Below are 11,109 nucleotides of genomic sequence, written 5' to 3' on the forward strand. Positions count from 1 at the left end.
TACAAACTGGCTACTATATGGCACCTTCCCCCCCCCCCAAAAAAAACCCCCTAACTTTTACTATTTGGATTTCTTATATGCCTCTTGTTGCAAAAGTTCTGTGGTTTTCTTTGAGATAATACATTATCTTGTAGCATAAGAACATAAGTAGCAGTTTAAAGAGATTGTTGGGGTCAAAACTCATTCGGAAAAGCATGCATCTATGTAATCAGCTGTGCTAAACAGTGTGATTATGGTTTATCATGTCAGCTTAGATTTATCTGAAGCATGCTTCTATTTTTAATAGTACCATTGTAAAAAACAAAATCAACAAGCCCAAATTAAAAAGTATGCACTTTTCACTAGACCACAGAAAAACCTTGAGTCACATGGCATTAAGAATCTTATTGGAAGTTACAAATGCCAGTGAATTTAGAGTTAAGGCTAAAAATATAGCCTTAACTCATTCTGTTGTGTTTAGGTATTCAAGGGAAGAGTGTACCTAGGCAGAATGGGGTTAGTTAAGGACCCACCAGGCAATTTGAATATATCCACAGACACAGCATTATATGTCGCCAGTCCCATTTGTGGATAGTGCTATATTAATGACACAATATTTGCTTTAGCGGCCGCTACATCTCTCTGCCAGGTCAAACATTTGTAATCTGGACCCAGCCTTAATATATCCTTTCAAATGGGAAAGCCACAAACAGCCATACGCTACATCAACATAACTTCCCACAATCTATTAGCCTGTCAGGATTACAGCTGCGGCAGAGCCAGTAATAGCAATCACCTTCCACGAAGGCATTAATTAGAATGTGAAAGTAATGAGGCTCCTTACTATGTGCAAATCTTTATCTCACTGTGCTGATTCCCCCCCCAGCTTCAAATGTAAAGAAATAAATTCAAAGGAGTTTATTTCCTGCCATTTTCCCTGAAAGAGACTCAAGACAACTTACAGAGAAAATAGGAACAGCTAAAAACATAGGCAGGGGGAAAGCAATAATTAAAATACAATTAAACATTTATATGAAATCTATTAAACCATACAGATCATCTGTGTGTGTGTGTGTGTGTGTGTGTGTGAGAGAGAGAGAGAGAGAGAGAGAGAGAGAGAGAGAGAGAGAGAGAGAGAGAGAGATTAACACATACAGATAATTGCAATAAAAACAACACAGCACCAGCCCTTTCCTTAAAAACAGTCAGTTCTCAAAAGTCTGTTTGAACAAGGACAACAAGGAGGGAGCCAGTCTAACTGCTCTAGGGAGCAAGTTCCAATGTCTGAGAGCAGCCACTGAGAAGGCCCTTTCCCACATCTCTACCAATCTCTACTCCACTGAAGAACTTAGATGTGGACAGGTTCATCATCATCATCATCATTAGCCAATCATGTAAAGCTGAATGTGAGCAAGTTAAACATGCGTTAGTTGTGAGTCATCTATATGTCTCAACTTGCTCTTCTGGGCCTGTAAAGAAGATTCTCTCCAAGATTCTCTCCAATACTGCTTTTATTCAGTTTATCTCAGTACAATATTATCCATTTCTTTCCCCTCTGGACTCAAACAGCCTTATTCCAGGCACTCTGCTAACAGTTTTGTCATGTTTCTGCACTCAGGCTGGCACCACTATTTCAAGACCTAGCAGTCTACTATACTTAGCATAATCATTCACCCATCTTGATTAGGAATTCACCACACATAACAGAAATGTCATTTATTCTTAATAATGCTGTAGTGCTCTCTGGTGGTGGAAACAATTTCTTGCATGCTGCTTCAATTGATTTCTCTTCTTCAGAGTTCAGAAATGGTTACCAGTTTGTGTGTCTGTGTGCAACTGAGCTGGTTAGCGTACAGACTTGTGAGAATGGAAGTCCACTTCACCAGTGGCGTTTTCCCACCCACATCTCCTCACTGTCCTTCTCTTCACCTCTGAAAAAGTCTCTCAAAATGGCCTGGTCTGGGCCGATTGAGGGTTTTGATATGTCCACATTCTGTTATGAGCCGACTTGATCCACATTTGTGAATTAGAGTGTAGTGACCCATCAGTTTATACACTTTCCTGAAGATCGCAACACATTTATTGGCTCAAAGCAATATCAAAATCCACTTCGAAATGTGTATTTTACAATTAGAAGTGCCTATGTCTAGAGACCATGCATTCAAAAATACACATTTAAAAATTTTCACGCAGATTCGTAAAAAAACAAAACAACTCTCCGCCCCCCCCGCCCCCCCACAAAATAGCTGATTCATACAGAAATGAGATGGCATGAACTTGTAGGCAGAAATGCACATCTTCCAAGTATCCCAATTTTCCAGGGACCATCACAGAAGCCATCCAGGTTTCTGATTTGATAAATTTAATAAATAATAAAGATTTTTTTAAAAAGTGAGCCTATTATCATCATTATCATTATCCATAGCCATATATAGGTCTTCCCTATTGTCATTGGAGAAATGTTGGAGAGCATGGAAATGTGAAAATGATAATACCCCCTAAATCACTGGTCTATCTATCCCTAGCAGCAGGAGGAAGGAATTGAAAATATTTTGCCAGTATAATTTACATGAATGGTAGCTCCATTCCAAACATCTGCCTTAAATGTTGCCCATGCCCACTCCTGATATACCTCCCTGTGCCCCACTCTAGGACTTCCCTGAGGAGGGCAGAAGGTTCTGGAGACCTCACTGAAGAAGTGGAGAAGGAAAGCCCCATCAGATGACTAGATTTCTAGTCATATATTAGATAGTCTCTGTGTATTTTAAAAATACATGGAGTATTGACATGCATAGACCATTATAAAGGTGAAAAAAGACTTCCTATAAAGCAACAGTTCGTGTTTGCGGCTAGTGTAATATAATGACTTTTTACATACCCTTTAATGTATTTTAAAATTGGATGGCTGCCCAACATCCGTAGAGAACTAAAGGCTGGAGTGTCCTGTAGAACAGATTTGCAAAATGACAGGGCACCAGCAAAAGATGGTTGAAGGAAGTGTGGCAGGACAAGGACCTGTGAGAAGGAGAGATACAACTACCACCTTCTTTGGGCAGGTCTTTCACTGATGGAAATAAGGAGCAAGATCCATTCAGGTAAGGAGAGTATCATCAACAATACATGTGCTGCAGAGGAAGCAGCATGGTACAGCATGTTTCTTGTCACATTAAGAGTACTGAAGGACATGGAGTACTTTCCTTATAAAATAACTTTCCTGTAACTGCTGGGTGGCTGGAACTGGGTTTATAGCTGTCTTGTGAGATCCTGCAAGAGGGAGACAGATGGTAGACTTACAAGTTAAAACACACACACACCTCTCTTCTCAATTAGCTTAGCGCTTATCACACTGTGGGCAATACGATAAATGATGACTATGTGATGATTGCTGGGTTGGCTTCTTTTCAAAGAGTGGAATCCATATGAAAACAAACCCCAAGAGCCAACAAGAGTTGCAAGTTATGATAGTACAGTATGCAGTTAGGTGACTGATAGAAATTCTAAAGTAAGAGCCATTTCCCTGCAAGTTAAGAGTTATTCCTGGGGGGGGGGGAGAGGTGAAATTCCCAGCATGTCAGTGCTCAGCTGGCTTTTGTCAGCGGTTCCTAATGCACTTGCAGTTTGGTTTGTCTGAGAAGCATGGAGGGAAGTGCTGATGAAAGAACTGTGGATTAATTCAATCTCCTGTCAGTGGTCGCAATACTAGAGCATGCCAGATCCTGCACTGGTGTGGAAGGGTCATCACTTGCATTCTGTTCAATAAGCGACTTGGGGTCCTCCAGGTGACCTATTTATTGGTCATTCATTCTGACCCCCTAAGAGAGCTGACCCCCCCCCCCATTTTGTCCCCATTTCAGCTTGGTCCTGACACATATATTCCTCTGAGAAATTGCTCAATGCTCAAAATATGGCAGGGCCAGTGTGGTGTATATATTAGATGCTGATGTTTGTCCTTAACGGGGGTTGCCAGTGATCCAGCTCTCGTGCCTTACCTTCCTGGCATGACTGGTTGATAAGAATATTATAATAATTCTATTATTTATACCCCACCCAACTGGCTGGATTTCCCCAGCCACTCTGGGAGGCTTCCAACAAAATATTAAAAACACGATAAAACATCAAGATGAAAACTTCCCTAAAGAGGGCTGCCTTATTCATTTCCACTACAGTTTTCACCTGGCTGGCTGAGCTCTGTGCTTCAAAGACACTATCTGTAGTACCAACACTCCTGATTATGCAGTCATCTGAATAATCAAGGGCCAATCCCTGTGCTGCATGTCCTGTAAAGCAGTAGCCCCAGAACTTCACGCTCAGTCTGAGGATCTTGCCCCTGGTGTGAGGACACTGCCTAAGAACCAGCTCCACAACTTGACCCCTGCCTGGTTTTGCCACTGTAGAGTTTGCCTGGTTTTGACTGCTTATGTGCGTCTGACCTGGTCCTCATACAGGTTTCTCTATGAGACATTGATTTCTTTGTGGCTTTGATACACCTCTGCCTCTGTCCCATGGCTCTTCCCCCCCCCCCCCCACACACACACCCAACTCTGGAACCCAATCCTGCTTCAGCCTAGAGCAATGCCCTCCCCCCTTTGCTGGAACCTGACAGTCCCGAACCTGACCTATTGCAGCTTGAGAGCATTATAAACCTACTTCATGAACCCACTGAATCACATTCTTGGCTTTGGTCATCAGTAAGCTGCTATAATTACTGACAAAATTGAAGGTACAGCAAAGGGTTATTTGAAACTATTTTTAGTTTTACTTTGCTATAATAATACAACATTACAGACTGGCACACAACCAAGAAACTGGGTGCAGATTCATATATAACCTATGCATGTAAAACTGCTCTAATTAGGAATCTGGGCATAGTACTAAATGGTATTCTGAGGCATATTTATTTTGCAAGTGCTTTAAGAAACATGATGGCTGGTTCACCCTCGTTCATAGTAGTTGTAACATTCTTTCACACAACCACATGAAAAAAACGAGTGTAAATTCAGTTTTATGTGCAGGGAGCTGGAAGGCATCACTGTGATTGTGGCTCCTGGAAAAATGCAGCTACAATTGCTGACAAATTTAACTATGAATCAGCCTTTTTAAGTCCTGCAATCTGCATCTTCTAAGGTTTTCCCCAATGAGATTTTCCCCCAGAAGCTGCCTTTGCCACATTTGTCTTTTGATTGACTGACAGACCAGCCCGTCACATCCATGTGCAGACTAACAAGCTAAGAGACACAAAATCCGCTTTCAAGAGAGCACTGATTCATACCAATCAGGACTGATTCACACACACCTATCCCAATCAAGGCATGTGGGTGATATAGTGCATGCTTGTTCATGCATTTTCTGCTCCTCCAATGAAAACTGATCCCAAACTTTTGTGCAAAGGGGCAAAAATAACACTGAAACTGATGAAATACTGACCATTTTTATTTAAATGCATATTCTTATACATTCACTCAAAATGATCTACACTTTTATGTTTCCACAAGATCAAGAGTAGAGAGTGTAATATTTGCCACAATTCATAATAAAACCATAATAATATGGGGGAAAATAAGCTTATTCATTGCAACACCTGTGTCAAACAATGAACTTTATTCTCAGGAAATCTTAAAGGTGGGGAACACCCAACAAAGGTTACAGAAATATAAAAGGGAAACAGATGTTCTGTCATATAAATACATAAAAAATACCTTTTAAGTGTTGCTTCCAGATAGCAATCAGCATATTGTATTTAGCAAGTTTGAAAGTCCACTTCAAGCACTCCTCATAACATCGGCTGAGTTTGGATGTAATACCGTAATGCAGTGCTACCTGAGTGAGCCTCAGGTTTCTGCACTTCCTCAGACTCAAGTATTCATATGAAGGAGGACTGGAAGTATTTTCCTTCATTTTCACCAATTATATGCCCAAGCAGCCCAACTTCAAACCACGGTTTACAAATCTGGCATGTTCAGACAAACCATAGCTAATGAAAAGCAGTTCCCAGTTCATACATCATGACAAGCTATTGTTTATGGTGATATCCAAACAAGGCATTTGTTGTAGTACAGAGAACAGGAGGAGTTGGCATGGCAGATGGGTGCCACAGAGCCACACACACAGTTGTGTTTCTGCTACTTACCTGGACAGTGTAGGGGCTGGGCAGCGTGGCACCAAGTCCAGGTTGCATGAGCACACTGGAAATGGACTGCCAGTGCACCCACATAACCTCAACCTCACTGCACCCTACCGCAAACCTGCACCCTCCAGGTGAGCAGCAGAAATGTTTTGGTTCACTCCATAGCACTGCCCTACCATGGCAGCTGCTCCCAAGCCAACTGTACAGACTGAGATATATTAAGTATTTTGCAGCAAAAGCCAAAATCAGTGTTTTATCGGGGCTGCTCATGTAGCAGCAGAATGTTGCCCCAAGTGCACACCTCTCATGGAGCTGCAGATATCCAGAGCTCCCTGGTGCATTGATCTCTATTCCATTTATTTATTTACTTACTTACCATATTCCTAATTTGCCTTTGACATCTGATCTATGATATACAGGTTCAAGATGCATTTGTTGCATTCCTAATTCACAAGGTTTATGGGTACATTTAAAACATTTTGGGTGTACGACTTTAAGCGGCCTCAAGCTTTATGGGATAATATACCTTGGGTTGCTGTATTATCAGTGAATACATCTGAGATAGTTGTTTTTATGGGTTCCTTGGTGCATCATTGCATAATTTCCCATCAGTGGTAGAATATATGGGCTGTTCAGCTAGCTGGCAACAACATGCTTAGTGAAACAGCTTGATTGTCATTTAATCGCATGTTGAATTTGGAGAAAGAGAGTACATTTATTATTACTAGACTGCCTATTACTTTCAACTATCATTGTTTAGGAGCATTTGGGTCATTGTGACCAGGACTGCTACAGTGACTTATGATGAATGTAAAAAATGTCCCTACATAATGCCCAGAGTCTTGAAACCATTTACTTTTATGGTTATAGCACTATAGTCAACAAGGATTTTAAAGAAACCATTACAGCTTCAGAATGTGAAGTTTGATTATTGTTGTGATCCCACTGATACTCAGTTCCACTGATATTTTCCTTCTTGCAGAAGATTAAAAAAAAATCTATTTGAATATGCCATCATTTTCATATTCATTCTTTCAGCTGGATTGCAATCATCAGTTTTGCTTATGCCAGGCCCTATCTGCACTATACACGTGTAAAGCAGTATCATACCACTTTAAACATCCATGGCTTCCCCTGCAAAGTACCCTGGGAACTGTAGTTTGTTCAGGGTGCCAAGAGTTGTTAGAAGACTCCTATTCCCTTCATGTAGCAGAACAGCCCTGGCCCATCCCTGTGGAAATCTCTGGTGTCCTGGTCAAACCAACGTTGACAAGGCACAAAATGGTGGTGTTTCATGGTGGTTTCTGGGCTTGCTAATGGAGGAACAGGAAATGGCTTGGATTTAAAGGATCCAAAGATTTCTCAGACACCTGACATGGTCCCAAACCAGGCAGAGATTTAGGCAAGCTTAAGTGCTGGTCTAAGTCTTTTACTCTGATTGCTCCCAATGGGAAGGCTGAAGTGTGAATGTTTTCAAAGCTAGAATATGACAGAAAAGCACAATAACAACACACCTTCGCCTTCACTTTGCCTTGCTGGCAAGAGCCCAGCAGAGCTTCAAGTGGGGTGGTTTAACCGCCTTCAGCAATACCATTCTTAGTTAAGTAATTGGTTGGCCAATCAATTAAATTTGCAGAAATCTGGATTTGAGTAAGAACAATAGTCCTGAAGCAAAATTAATACTTTATTTGCTTTTTAGATGATGCATGAACAGAAGGCTCAGCATTTCCTCCTGTGTGACAGAATTCCTCTTGTGGTTTTTATAACTACTTATATTTTTTAAAAAATAGTAAGGTGTTTTTTTTATTAAAAAAACCACTTTCTGATTAATTAGGGCATTCTGAGATGAATCAAAAGGCTTCTATCAATAAGTTATAAATTCCAAGCCTACAAAAAAGGTGAGGGTTTTGGTTTTTTTAAGTACCACTCTATTTTTTTGGTACCGCACTCTACCAAAGCAATTTGGTTCCCTTTTAAACCTAAGCCACTAGTTTGCATGGCCTATATTCTTTTCTCATCTCATTTGTTTTACTAAAGATTGATTTGATAGCCATTAAAACAACCTGATGTTGATGTCATAGGATGTGGAGTGCTTTGGTAAAGAGATTTTGTGTATCCTATAGGACAATCTGCTTCTCCTTCTCATGAAGGTGACAATTATCAGGGCACATTTGGTAATATCAAAATTAAAGCTGCCACTCAAAGAAAACATTTCTAGCACCATCATGTGTAGTTAACACTATAAGCATGAAATGTTAGCACCAAAAATGGTTGTTTGGTGAGGAAATCAGCCAAAATACTCAAGTAATTATTAAAACGTGTGAAAGCTGTGTTAGACTGCTAACAACATTTTGGACAAGCTAGCCACTTCCTATTCCTGGGTCCCCACTGATTCACCATGCATCTGGAAGACCAATTCAGTTTACTCTGTTCTAGTCCCCCCCCCCCCATTTTTTGGTAAATATTTGTTTCATATTTGAAATGTATTTTTACAATGGCATGCCTATACCAGTCAGGAAGTCACTGATCAGTTTTTACCCTAATCTTAATCAACATGCAGCCCTGTAATAATGAAGTCATTGAGAGAAATAGCAATTCCAGTGAAAGTCCGCAGGGACTAGTCACCAGAATTTCTCCTCTGTTAAAAAAAGAAAGTGCTGAAAGTACTGCCACATTTGTGCTGCTCCAATTTTGTACACTGTGTATTTGCCAGCAATGAAGCAAGGCAGCAGTTGTGTATCTGTTGCTCCAGATATTTGATTGATTGTTGTCTAAGCTCTCTCTAGAATGGTCCCATTGTTGTTAGCAAAAAAGACATAGCCTCACATGAAGCTGTTCTCTCAAGCACCATTTGATACCGGCCATGGAGGTAAATGTACATTTCTCAACTTTGCTGTTATATAACCAATGGCTTTCAAACCTCATATAGTCAAGGAATGTTTTCTACATAAGTTTGTTTGCCAAGGGACCCATATTGTTCTGCTAAGGAACCTATATATCTGCCAATCAGTCAATGGCCTGGCCTGCTAGGCTCTTCCCATTTCCCCACACTAACTGAAGGCACCGAAATATAACCCCCTTTCCTTTATATCACAGAAGATCAATAATAATAGAGATCACCCAAGTTGTCTTTCAGGAAAGTTTGACTGCCACTGCTGAACGTCTTATTGATAAACCCTGTGTTTCTGAGGAACCTAGTATAAAACCCACTGTCATCAATCAACTGAAAGCTGATAGTAAGTAACACAAGATTACAGGTAAACACAGTATTGTAAAACATCCTACTATTCTTCAGTCATATAAGTCAAATATGTGATGCATTGAAATGTCTCCTAGCTGTGTGGAGGGGAGACTTCTTTTGAACCCTCCAAAACTTGTTGCCTTTTTAAAACGAAGCTGCTCTTATGAAATAGCTTATCTCATTTTTGTTTCCTGTTGCACTTAACAGTGTGTTTATAATGGGTTAATCCTGGCTTCACTGAAAGGAATGTTTGTTTTTTAAAAAAAAGTAATTGCTTTCAATGCAGCCAGACTTTTGCCCATTCTTAGCACCATTGTTGTAGACTGTGAAAAAGCTTATGCACCTCTTTGATAATAGAAAACTTTTGTTACTTGAACTGTTGAAAGACAGCTATTCCACAGAATCAGCTTATTCATACAATGTAGAAGAATAACAGTTAACAGTACCATATGTATGTAATAGTTTCTGCTACATTACAGAATCATATATTTACAGTTACTAATTCTGTTTAGAAAGCATAAACACTGTTTTTAAAAAAGTATTGCGTTTTTAATGTCATACTTATCCCCTCCCCCCAAAAAATATTAAAAATATATAGGATTTGCATTTTTCTCAACACTCATCCTCTCCCTAGAGGAGATCATTCATACTAAAAGAACAACAGCTTATTTCACAAGAGTAAAATCAGTTTGATGTTGCACCCATGAATATCAGTAACGCTTTAGCTCTTTAGTAACATGTGAAAGGGATATTACATAATTATGGGGGGCAGTATTGTGTTCCTGGCCCTACCTCTAGCATCTGCATGCTGCTAAACCCAGCTCCAGTCATCCACATGTTACTGTGGTCATCTGCAGCAAATACATCTATGCTTACTCTGCCTGGCATTTCATTCAGATATATGACTGCAAAGGTTCAATCACAACTATCACTCACAACTCTGTTACCTAGTTTAACAGAACAGAGCCAGTTAAAGATAAAGGTACTGAACTGAGTCTGACTTGGTCATAAAGGTAAAGGTAAAGGGACCCCTGACCATTAGGTCCATTAGGTCCAGTCGTGACCAACTCTGGGGTTGCGGCGCTCATCTCACTTTATTGGCCGAGGGAGCCAGCGTACAGCTTCCGGGTCATGTGGCCAGCATGACTAAGCCGCTTCTGGCGAACCAGAACAGTGCACGGAAACGCCGTTTACCTTCCCGCCGGAGTGCTACCTATTTATCTACTTGCACTTTGATGTGCTTTCAAACTGCTAGGTTGGTAGGAGCAGGGACCGAGCAACGGGAGCTCACCCCGTAGCGGGGATTCGAACCGCCAACCTTCTGATCAGCAAGTCCTAGGCTCTGTGGTTTAACGCACAGTGCCACCCATGTCCCAATTGGTCATAGGGAACAGCAAATAGGTCCCAGGGAACAGCAAATCTGAACAAGGCAAATGCAGCAAATTTTCTACCACGAATGAAGGAGCCTAACAGCTCCATCTAATGTTACTGAACATCTTGATGTGGTCCTGGGACCTGCATCAGCACAACAGCAGCTATCAGGTCTGCTCTCTCAACAGGGAGTACCAATCCAAGGGAGTAAGGAGACCACCCTGCAGTGCCCAAAGAAACTTTTATGGCTTCAGGTATGAGCATCTGGTCAGAAAAGGTATGTCAAGAAGGGCATAGCCAGAAAGTTCTGCCTCTTTGGACATGGCTAGGATGTTACTTGCTGCAGCAACGTTTTCCATTATTTGTGCTCTCACAGATAAAATCAGTCCATAGC

The sequence above is a fragment of the Podarcis muralis genome, chromosome 8 (assembly GCF_964188315.1).
Source record: "Podarcis muralis chromosome 8, rPodMur119.hap1.1, whole genome shotgun sequence".
NCBI classification, from domain to species: domain Eukaryota; kingdom Metazoa; phylum Chordata; class Lepidosauria; order Squamata; family Lacertidae; genus Podarcis; species Podarcis muralis.